The following is a 12,940-nucleotide window of genomic DNA, read 5'->3' on the forward strand; positions in this document are numbered from 1 at the left end:
ATAACGACCCTCATTTTTCCATTCTATATTTTCCATATTAAATGCCCAACAATATAATTTAACTTAAAAATTAAACTTTAAATAACGATTGTTAAGCATTAAGAATTATAAAATATAACAATTAACTTTGTGTAATAAACGACAAGTTAATAAAAGATAAAAATAGTGAGCTAATAAACTTTTGTGAACAAAATAAATAACCTTAAACCTTGTACATGAAAGAACCCGTCCTAATCCATCCGGACGAATTCCATATCGATTACAAACGTTTCACAATAGTTGGTTACATCGCGAGGTACTTGACCTCTATATGATACATTTTACAAACATTGCATTCAATTTTGAAAGACAAACTTTCTTTACAACGAAAATTGACGGCATGCATACCATTTCAGAATATATCGAACTATAATTGACTTAATAATAATCTTGATGAACTCGACGACTCGAATGTAACGTCTTTTGAAATATGTCATGAATGACTCCAAGTAATATCTCTAATATGAGCAAATGCACAGCGGAAGATTTCTTTCGTACATGAGAATAAGCATGCTTTCAAGTGTCAACCAAAAGGTTGGTGAGTTCATTAGTTTAACATAAATAATCATTTCATAATTTTAATAGACCACAAGATTTCATATTTCCATTTCTCATAAACATACGTCCCATGCATAGAGACAAAAATATCATTCATATGGATTGAACACCTGGTAACCGACATTCAGAATATGCATATAAGAATATCCCCATCATTCCGGGATCCTCCTTCGGACATGATATAAATTTTGAAGTACTAAAGCATTCGGTACTTTGGATGGGGCTTGTTGGGCCCGATAGATCTATCTTTAGAGTTCGCGTCAATTAGGGTGTCTGTTCCCTAATTCTTAGATTACCAGACTTAATAAAAAGGGGCATATTCGACTTCGATAATTCAACCATAGAATGTAGTTTCGATTACTTGTGTCTATATCGTAAAACATTTATAAAAGCAGCGCATGTATTCTCAGTCCCAAAAATATATATAAAAAGGGAGTAATGAAAACTCACAGTACTATATTTTATAGTAAAAATACATATGACGAAACGGAACAATGCAGAGTTGGTCTTGGATTCACGAACCTATATCAATTGTATATTCATTAATATATATAATCTTAATCGAATAAATATACATATTATTATTAGTGGTATATTTTAATGAGTTATAAGTTTCATTATTTATTTGTTTATATATTTTCATGTTATATATATATATACAAATGTTATTATAGTTAAGTTATGTGTACAAAATATTTTACGTATATGAAATCTTTATTTTCATAGTTATAACTTTAAGTACGTTATTAAAACTTTTAGTTTAGTAATTATAATTATTTTACAATATTGATATAGAGATATTACTGATAATAATAATAATAGTAATTTTAATGACAGTAAAATAATATTAATTTTAATAGAAATGATGATAACGATAACATTTATAATAATGCTTATGTTACTGATAACAATATTAATACAGATAATTACCAAATGATACAAATAATAATAATAATAATAATAATAATAATAATAATAATAATAATAATAATAATAATAATAATAATAATAATAATAATAATAATAATAATAATAATAATAATAATAATAATAATAATAATAATAGAAACTACCTCAAGAAAAAGTTTCAAAAAATAAGTGCCCTTGCCCGGGCTCGAACCCACAACGTCTTGCTTAACCAAACAGCTTAGACCAACTGCTCTAGTGTTTCTTTTATAGTCTAATCCGTTTCTTATCTTATTTAACCCGACACTATTGTCGTCCACTAAAAGCTTTCTTATCTTATTTTACCCGACACTATTGTCGTCCACTAAAAGCCCAAGGAACAAATTACCAAGTCCAAGTATCTAAGCCCAAATCGTACAGACCCTACTGTACGTTTAACTTCCAGCCCAATTAATCGTAGCAGCCCAACCATTATTCTATTGTTGATAAAGAATATATGCTCTGGCCTAGTTTCGAACCCAAGGCCTATCGTTCAGCACCCAACACTCTAAACCATCTCGCTGTCTCAGCTTTTCTGATTATTTTATGAACTAAACTATTTAACCGATCTAAACTGTCTATCCATTAACCATTAAACCTGCAACTTTTTCGATATTCTTTTCCTGGATATTAACCCTAATAATCATAGTAGCGAACCTCAATCACTCTATTCAGTTTATCATCAATAAATCACGCTGTCATTCTCTCTCTTATCGTCAAACATGGAATCACATTCGGTAATATCATCATCAACGTTCAATATTTGTTGTTCTTTTCATCCGACATCATCATCGTTATCATGTAGCCTTCCTCATCATCCACCTTTTCCACTATCCTTTTAATATTCCAAATGATCATTTGTTTGTATATATTGACCAAAAGAAAAGGAACACGTATGGCATTATTTATTGTTTATTGGTGTTGTGCGAGTGGGTCACAAAGCAAAAGAAAAAAAAAACAGCAAAAGGGGTTTTCCTTCGGTTAAAGGCAACAGGAAAGAAATAAAATTAATCAAGTGGCTATATACTTATTAATTGTGTCGGCTGGTGGACTGGATCGAATAGAAAGAAATAAAAGACATATAAGTGGTAGGGTTTCGGACTTAGTGAAAAGGATTTCGAATAGCAGACAAATATTACATCGAAGCATGCACTCTACATTACTTTATCGATTGTGGCAAGTAATAGAATATCGAGATAGTTGGCAGCAACAATCCATGCGGTTATATAATTTATTTGGAAGAACTTTTTGAAGGTGGGATATTGTTGCTTAAAGGTTGTCAAACAACAAAAAAAAATATAAATATGTAGCCATTATCTTGCATGCTTAATTCATAGAGATTCAATATCATTTGTTACCTTGATGATTGCTTCGAATTGCCTTTTGGCTCAGTAAATAACCATCACAAACGAATTCAAGTAGCCATAATGGGTGGTGGTGTTCACAAGATGATTGTGATTGTTGATCATGGTTCATGACAAAGAAAAACAATAAGAAAGAAGAGAGAGAGAAGAAAGATGGTTAGAGAAAGAGTAAGGGAGAATAAAGATGGTGATGGTGAACGGGTTCTCGATTTTGGTGCGTCAAAGAAGAGGTTAGAAACATGAAAAATGAAGGCTGCAAGTTGTGTTTATTTAGTTGTAACATAGCAGGTGAAGGTGGCTTTAAGTAGAGGTGATAATAAAAAAAAAATAGATTTACAGTAGAAGAAGATGTAAGTGATGGTTGTTCGGTTGATATTGATTAGAAAAACAGAAGCGGTAAACAAGCGGGTTGTGGTTCATTTTTGTGGTGTCGGTTCCTCAAGAAGAAATCAAGAAGGTATGTATATATCTGAGAGGAATAAATAGAGAGTGAGTTTTGGTTTCGTTAATTTCGGTTTTTATTTCTCATTTGCAACAATGTATAAATATGATATGTTAATTAACAATTACTATAGCACTAAGATTCGATTATAATTTGTTTCGTAGTCTTGATGGGGTCGAAAGAAGAATTTCAAGCAGGAAGGTAATAAGAAAATAGAATATAGATAGGGACTTAAAATAGATTCGTACACTTTAACTGTTATTGACAGCTAACAGATTTTGTATCTGTCTGATTGTTTTCTTTTCTCAATGAATTGCAGAAGGATTTTAATCAACAAGATTCTTGAGCATGGGAGGAAAGGACAAGAAAAAATTTAAAATAGATAATGACCTTCAACAGATTTTTGTATCCTTCTGTTAATTGAGTTCATCATGTACTGAGCAGATAAAGAAAGATTTCTTGATTGAAACTTACAACTGATTTTGTTTTATCCCTTTTGTTTGGATTCAGTTTGTAACCAGATAAGAGACAAGGATCTCGTGATATGAAATAGAATACTTGATATACATATATATCTGCATTTATTTTATATAGTGTTTATAAACAAATAAGTATATTCATATTCATAATAATAATAATACAAATAATAGTAATAAATATATAAATAATAATAATAATCTTAATAATAATGAATATAATAATTTATCACTAAATAATGATAAATGGTGTTATTTTTCTAACAATGTTTATTTTCCTAATAATAATTCTAATGATAATGGTATATATTTAAAATTAAAATAATAATAATAAAAATCCTAAAAATAACTAAAATCATCATTTTTACTACTATATATAATAATACTGATATTAATAATGATAATAATAACATTAGTAATTAAATGTATCAAATTTTATATAATAAATTAAATCATTTAATATTTTAAATTATATTTTTAATTACCATTTATATATACACACACATATCTATTTACAATTAATTATTCGTGAATCGTCGGAAATAGTCACAGGTCAAGTGTTTACATGAACATAGTTCAAAGTTTTTGTGACTTCACCTTTACAGACCTTGCTTATCGTGTCAGAACATATAAAGATCAAGTTTAAATTTGGTCGGAAATTCTCGGGTCGTCACAGTACCTACCCGTTAAAGAAATTTCGTCCCGAAATTTGAGTGAGGTGGTCATGGCTAACAATAAAAAGGTTTTCATGACAAATATGAGTTGATAAATGGAGTTTTATCATTATTGACTAATATAGATAAAACGATTCGATTAGGTGAAGCGTACGAATAAAGCTGTCACAACAGATTGAGATAGAGATTTAACTTTTGACGTAGTCACGGTGGAATTTAGAAAATAAGATGCGTCTTAGCTTTTGACGTTGTTTTGCTTGAATTCCAGAATTCAAAGGATTTAAAGAAAATCTTCGAAATCTAAAAGATTTGATTCTTCGGCGAATAAGGAAATTAAGATCTCTATAATTTAATACGGTGATCTGCTTCGATTACTCTGTCTGATATTTCCATTATAAATTAAACTCCTCCATTCCATTATTCTCACCATTCTTATACTTTCTTTCTTAGTTCATACATCCAGAAGATTGTGAAAATACTTAATCCCGTTCTAATCCTTGATATTTTCCTAATTATCTTTCCTGTCATCCTTCTTTTCAATCTTCTACTAAAAGAATCTGTTTACTTCTACTATTACCTTGGGATGATACTATTCTTAATTATACCATGTCTTTATATTGCTATACGTATTAATATCCACAGTTTGTAATCTCCGTATTGTTATTGGGCTTTATATTTTCTCTTATATTTCAAAGTCCCTGCCTCCATCTTCTATAATCATTGTCATTCACAGTTAATGCTCTCTCTTATCTGCTGCGATTTATACCCCCTTTCTATTTCGGAGCTTCATGCTTTTGTTTTCTTTACGCAAGTAATGGTCCAGAATTTGTAGGTATGGTGTTTTCGAATGAACTTAATGTTCTAAACAAGAAAGAATGTAATCGCACAATTTGATTTGTCAAATTATCTGAATTGATGAGAATAGAACTATCAAAAATATACTTTCTTGATATGTTAAGAAGTTAAGCAAAATGAAAGAGTTATATAACATGGCACATGATGACGTTATGATCTGTGAATCATCACGTTCCATTAGAAACTCAGCATGACCTACTGTAATATAATCAAGTTGATCAAGTGTCATTATATTATACTAACTCTTGCATCAGTTCCCAACATTACTTCAATAACATTCATATTTTAAGCTCGAAAGTTTACAGAATATAGAAACTAACAGTTTCTATATGATGTAACACTGATAGTACGAAGAGATTAATGATTTCAGATAAGAATAGTTATGAAAATATATTCAGAAATATCGAGGATATTTATAATGAAAGATACGATGATATCTTGGAATTTCTAATATCGATGGATGATGAAGAAAATTTATCCGTAAGGGTTTAGATTCGGAAGCAAGGTATTCGCTAAAGATTTCATCAGAAACAGAATCATTTGGATTCTTTGAAGTCAAACTTATTCTTTGTGATTTGTCCACGACTTTCTTCATAGTTTCGCATAATCTACTTTTCGGTACTAAATTTTCTATTGAATGTTTCCAATATAATGATACACAGGAAGCACGAAGAGGTATATAATTTCGGACGAGAATATTTATGAAAATATCCTCAGAAATATCGGAGATATTGATGATGATATTTTTGGAATTTCTAAGTTCGATGGTTAATGGAGAAAGATTTTTCGCAAAATTTTGACATGACTTCGGAGCAAGATATTCTCTAAAGATTTCAACGGATCTAGATTTATCTGGGTTCTATGAATTTAGGGTATGTTACTTGTATTTCTCCTTGGTTTCCTTTATGGTTAGTTCAATCCGCTTTCAAGTTCCAACTTTTCTGAGCTTTTCCAGCATACTAATCTTTATCATCAAACTTTCAATGATTATGGTCGTTTACGGTTATCTACAGTTTCTGCTACTTCATTCAGCTTTTTCAACATTCAGAGTATTGATTTGTGACTGAGTGATTTTCAGAATTTCAGAATGAGAGATCATAATTCTAAGAGATAAATGTCATATATATAACTGTTGATGTAGATATGCTGTGAGTTTTCAAAGTACTGATTGCTGATTCCCGGTAATTGTTCTGGCAGTTCTCGTTATAAGATGCGGATGAGTATATGATAGGGTTTCAATGAATAAATATAATGATTTATCAGAGAGATTTAAGCCAAAAAGCAACGAGGTTGCTGGTACGTCTGCTGGTAATATGGCGGAATATAAAAGGTTCCCTGGTAACAATAAAAGAGCACGCGTATATATCAACGTTATAATAAGGTTGTTTCGTACGAAAAGTCGAAGTTGTCTTGCTGGAGCTGTGACAAAACTGGCTATCTCGAACAGCAGATGCAAAGTTATTTTCGGTAATAATAATGCTAAAGGAATTAGCACAGCTACGTGTCAAACGTTTACTCAGGTTCCGAGTGTCTTCAGGTGCATAACTATATGCATCAATCTTTTATCCCGTAAATGAAGTGCGGTTGGTTCATCCTCTCGATTGAGGTGTTTTCAAGAATCATGAAAGGTTTAAACGTAGAATGTAATCGTGAAGCTACAAATGATGTTTAAGACGAAATCGAGTGGCAACTTGAAGGATTGTTTAGTTTCATATGTTATAATCAATATTTTAATTCATTTTAATTGTCCAATGTTATTAGTCCACAGTCGTCAGTCCAATAATTCATATATAGTTTAATATATAGTATTCGAATTAATTAATACGTGTCGTGACCCGTATACGTCTCAGACTCGATCACAACTCAAATTATATATATTATCATAGAATCAATCTCAACCCTGTATAGAGAACTCGATCATTACTGCATATAGAGTGTCTATGGTGATTCCAAATAACATATATAGATGCGTCGATATGATATGTCAAAACCTTGTATACGTGTCCCGATATTTAAAGTGCGTAAAATAAATAACAGAATTTAAATGACTATAAATAAAATTGCGATAAATAAACTGCGATAAATAAAATGTAATCAGTTCGCTAGGAACAGTTAGCGTGGATTCTTAACAAAATTCCTCGTAGTTAATTTGTTTGTTTCTAACAAATTTTATTTTGTCAAATGTTTTCTTCATTATGCCACTTGTTGAATTCTGATAAATCAAAATTCAAATATGAAATTAGATGAATATGGTTATTCTGTGGTGAACGGATTTGTATATCGGTGGATGTAAGTAGGATAGTAAACGACTGTTGAATCAACTTCGAAGAATGTACAATGTATCTTATTAATGTGAAATCTAAATATTCCTCGGGTATTACCTACCCGTTAAAATATTTTCACAATTAACACTTTGTACGAAAGAATTTTTAATTACACTCTTTATGAAAACATATGTACATGTATATTTTCTTCAGATGTAATCATGGATTTAATGAGTCAATATAATATTAGACTCATTTGATTTTTGGTTTGAGCTAAAATAAGTAATCTCTAAAACTATTAGGATCCACATATTCTTTGCAGAATATTGATGAAGTTATGGATCAATACTTCATTGTTCATTGCTGTTGGTACTCCTTGTTATCTATGATGCGTATGATGTTGGTGTTCGTGTGACGGATTGTGAAATTGAGGCTTGGGATGCGGATGTTGTTGTTGGTGGTACTGTTGTTGTCGGTGATTTTGCTGAAGCTGGTACGTTTTGCACCATGTTTTCTAAATTGATTACTCGAGCGCGAAGTTCATTGACTTCTTCTATTACGCCAGGATGATTGGCTGTTTGAACAAGTGGATGAATAAGGTTTAGAATCTAAGTTATGATATAGTCGTGGCGAGATATTTGGGAAATGAGGGTGAAATGGTATTACGAACAGGTTCGCCGGTAAGTGCTTCAGGTTCTTCGCCAAAATGTGAATTCGGTTAATGGATGGGATCGCCTTCTGCGCGTCTCCATTGATTAAGTCGACTATGAATCCATCAGATGAATTGGGGATGGATGATTGGTTGATTCATTTTGGTGTCGTTGCTTCCGGAGTTTAGATGACTATCTATTCTGAATAACTGTCGGGATGACTATCGAAATAGCTATTGGAATCTGAGGAACTCGAACTGGTTGAGGGATTCATCTCGTACAATCGGATGAAAGATTTTCGATAAGAAATAGATTATAGGATGTAGTTTAGTATTCTGCAATACATAATTTACATATGCATATATAATACTAAAATCCCATAAGTTACGGAGGAATCTACAGAAAATGTCAGGCAAAGTTTACAATAAGAGATACGCTAAGATATGGATTAGTAGATATGCTAAGATATGAATTTTGTCTATACGCTATTCATGCAATCATTGCAGTAAGATGTGTCTAGACTAAGAATGATAAGCAGGTAATTTTTCTAAGGATGATAAGCAGATGATTTCCGACAAAAAAATGATAAGCAAAACTTTTGACATGCAGACACGGTCGAAGTCCAGACTCACTAATGTATTCTAACGACTATCAGTTAGACTCACTAATGCAAGACCCGGTTCGCTAAGACCACCGCTCTGATACCAACTGAAAGAACTCGTCCTAATCCATCCGGACGAAGTCCATATCGATTACAAACGTTTCACAATAGTTGGTTACATCGCGAGGTACTTGACCTCTATATGATACATTTTACAAACATTGCATTCAATTTTGAAAGATAAACTTTCTTTACAACGAAAATTGACGGCATGCATACCATTTCAGAATATATCCAACTATAATTGACTTAATAATAATCTTGATGAACTCGACGACTCGAATGCAACGTCTTTTGAAATATGTCATGAATGACTCCAAGTAATATCTCTAATATGAGCAAATGCACAGCGGAAGATTTCTTTCGTACCTGAGAATAAGCATGCTTTCAAGTGTCAACCAAAAGGTTGGTGAGTTCATTAGTTTAACATAAATAATCATTTCATAATTTTAATAGACCACAAGATTTCATATTTCCATTTCTCATAAACATACGTCCCATGCATAGAGACAAAAATATCATTCATATGGATTGAACACCTGGTAACCGACATTCACAATATGCATATAAGAATATCCCCATCATTCTGGGATCCTCCTTCGAACATGATATAAATTTCGAAGTACTAAAGCATCCGGTACTTTGGATGGGGCTTGTTGGGCCCGATAGATCTATCTTTAGAGTTCGCGTCAATTAGGGTGTCTGTTCCCTAATTCTTAGATTACCAGACTTAATAAAAAGGGGCATATTCGACTTCAATAATTCAACCATAGAATGTAGTTTCGATTACTTGTGTCTATATCGTAAAACATTTATAAAAGCAGCGCATGTATTCTCAGTCCCAAAAATATATATAAAAAGGGAGTAATGAAAACTCACAGTAGTAAAAATACATATGACGAAACGGAACAATGCAGAGTTGGTCTTGGATTCACGAACCTATATCAATTGTATATTCATTAATATATATAATCGTAATCGAATAAATATACATATTATTATTAGTGGTATATTTTAATGAGTTATAAGTTTCATTATTTATTTGTTTATATATTTTCATGTTATATATATGTATACAAATGTTATTATAGTTAAGTTATGTGTACAAAATATTTTACGTATATGAAATCTTTATTTTCATAGTTATAACTTTAAGTACGTTATTAAAACTTTTAGTTTAGTAATTATAATTATTTTACAATATTGATATAGAGATATTACTGATAATAATAATAATAGTAATTTTAATGACAGTAAAATAATATTAATTTTAATAGAAATGATGATAACGATAACATTTATAATAATGCTTATGTTACTGATAACAATATTAATACAGATAATTACCAAATGATACAAATAATAATAATAATAATAATAATAATAATAATAATAATAATAATAATAATAATAATAATAATAATAATAATAATAATAATAATAATAATAATAATAATAATAATAATAATAATAATAGAAACTACCTCAAGAATAAGTTTCAAAAAATAAGTGCCCTTGCCCGAGCTCGAACCCACAACGTCTTGCTTAACCAAACAGCTTAGACCAACTGCTCCAGTGTTTCTTTTATAGTCTAATCCGTTTCTTATCTTATTTAACCCGACACTATTGTCGTCCACTAAAAGCCCAAGGAACAAATTACCAAGTCCAAGTATCTAAGCCCAACTCGTACAGACCCTACTGTACGTTTTACTTCCAGCCCAATTAATCGTAGCAGCCCAACCATTATTCTATTGTTGATAAAAAATATATGCTCTGCCCTAGTTTCGAACCCAAGGCCTATCGTTCAGCACCCAACACTCTAAACCATCTCGCTGTCTCAGCTTTTCTGATTATTTTATGAACTAAACTATTTAACCGATCTAAACTGTCTATCCATTAACCATTAAACCTGCAACCTTTTCGATATTCTTTTCCTGGATATTAACCCTAATAATCATAGTAGCGAACCTCAATCACTCTATTCAGTTTATCATCAATAAATCACGCTGTCATTCTCTCTCTCATCGTCAAACATGGAATCACGTTCGGTAATATCATCATCAACGTTCAATATTTGTTGTTCTTTTCATCCGACATCATCATCGTTATCATGTAGCCTTCCTCATCATCCGCCTTTTCCACTATCCTTTTAATATTCCAAATGATCATTTGTTTGTATATATTGACCAAAAGAAAAGGAACACGTATGGCATTATTTATTGTTTATTGGTGTTGTGTGAGTGGGTCACAAAGCAAAAGAAAAAAAAACAGCAAAAGGGGTTTTCAATCGGTTAAAGGCAACAGGAAAGAAATAAAATTAATTAAGTGGCTATATACTTATTAATTGTGTCGGCTGGTGGACTGGATCGAATAGAAAGAAATAAAAGACATATAAGTGGTAGGGTTTCGGACTTAGTGAAAAGGATTTTGAATAGCAGACAAATATTACATCGAAGCATGCACTCTACCTTACTTTATCGATTGTGGCAAGTAATAGAATATCGAGATAGTTGGCAGTAACAATCCATGCGGTTATATAATTTATTTGGAAGAACTTTTTGAAGGTGGGATATTGTTGCTTAAAGGTTGTCAAACAACAAAAAAAAAAAATATAAATATGTAGCCATTATCTTGCATGCTTAATTCATAGAGATTCAATATCATTTGTTACCTTGATGATGTAGAGACCCGTCCTAATCCATCCGGACGAAGTCCATATCGATTACAAATGATTCACAACAGTTGATTACATCGCGAGGTAATTGACCTCTATATGATAAATTTTACAAACATTGCATTCGTTTTTAAAAGACAATCTTTCGTTACATCGACAGTTGACAGGCATGTAAAGTATTTCATAATATATCCAAATATAATTGACTTAATAATAATCTTGATGAACTCAACGACTCGAATGCAACATCTTTTGAAATATGTCATGAATGACTCCAAGTAATATCTCTAATATGAGCAAATGCACAGCGGAAGATTTCTTTCATACCTGAGAATAAACATGCTTTAAAGTGTCAACCAAAAGGTTGGTGAGTTCATTAGTTTATCACAAAGAATCATTTCATAATTTTAATAGACCACAAGATTTCATACTTCCATTTCTCATAATCATACGTCCAATGCATAGAGACAAAAATATCATTCATATGGATTGAACACCTGGTAACCGACATTCACAATATGCATATAAGAATATCCCCATCATTCCGGGATCCTCCTTCGGACATGATATAAATTTCGAAGTACTAAAGCATCCGGTACTTTGGATGGGGCTTGTTGGGCCCGATAGATCTATCTTTAGAGTTCGCGTCAATTAGGGTGTCTGTTCCCTAATTCTTAGATTACCAGACTTTATAAAAAGGGGCATATTCAGTTTCGATCATTCAACCATAGAACGTAATTTCGATTACTTGTGTCTATTTCGTAAAACAGTTATAAAAGTTGCGCATGTATTCTCAGCCCAAAAATATAAAGGGTAAAAAGGTAAATGAAACTCACAATACTGTATTTTGTAGTAAAAATACATATGACGACATTGAACAATGCAGGGTTGGCCTCGGATTCACGAACCTATATCAAGTATTAACACATTATAGTATAAATCAATTAAGTTTATATATTTGTTATGTATTAATTATTTTTATAATATATTATGATACTTATTTGATATTTAATTAATGTTATATCAATAATATTAGTTGAAACATAATTTTATGTAATATTAGTATATTTTATGTAATAATATATTTACATATTTACATTAATATATTTACATATATATTATGATTGCTTCGAATTGCCTTTTGGCTCAGTAAATAACCATCACAAACGAATTCAAGTAGCCATAATGGGTGGTGGTGTTCACAAGATGATTGTGATTGTTGATCATGGTTCATGACAAAGAAAAACAATAAGAAAGAAGAGAGAGAGAAGAAAGATGGTTAGAGAAAGAGTAAGGGAGAATAAAGATGGTGATGGTGAACGGGTTCTCGATTTTGGT

Source organism: Rutidosis leptorrhynchoides, chromosome 3, assembly GCF_046630445.1.
Source record: "Rutidosis leptorrhynchoides isolate AG116_Rl617_1_P2 chromosome 3, CSIRO_AGI_Rlap_v1, whole genome shotgun sequence".
NCBI classification, from domain to species: Eukaryota; Viridiplantae; Streptophyta; class Magnoliopsida; order Asterales; family Asteraceae; genus Rutidosis; species Rutidosis leptorrhynchoides.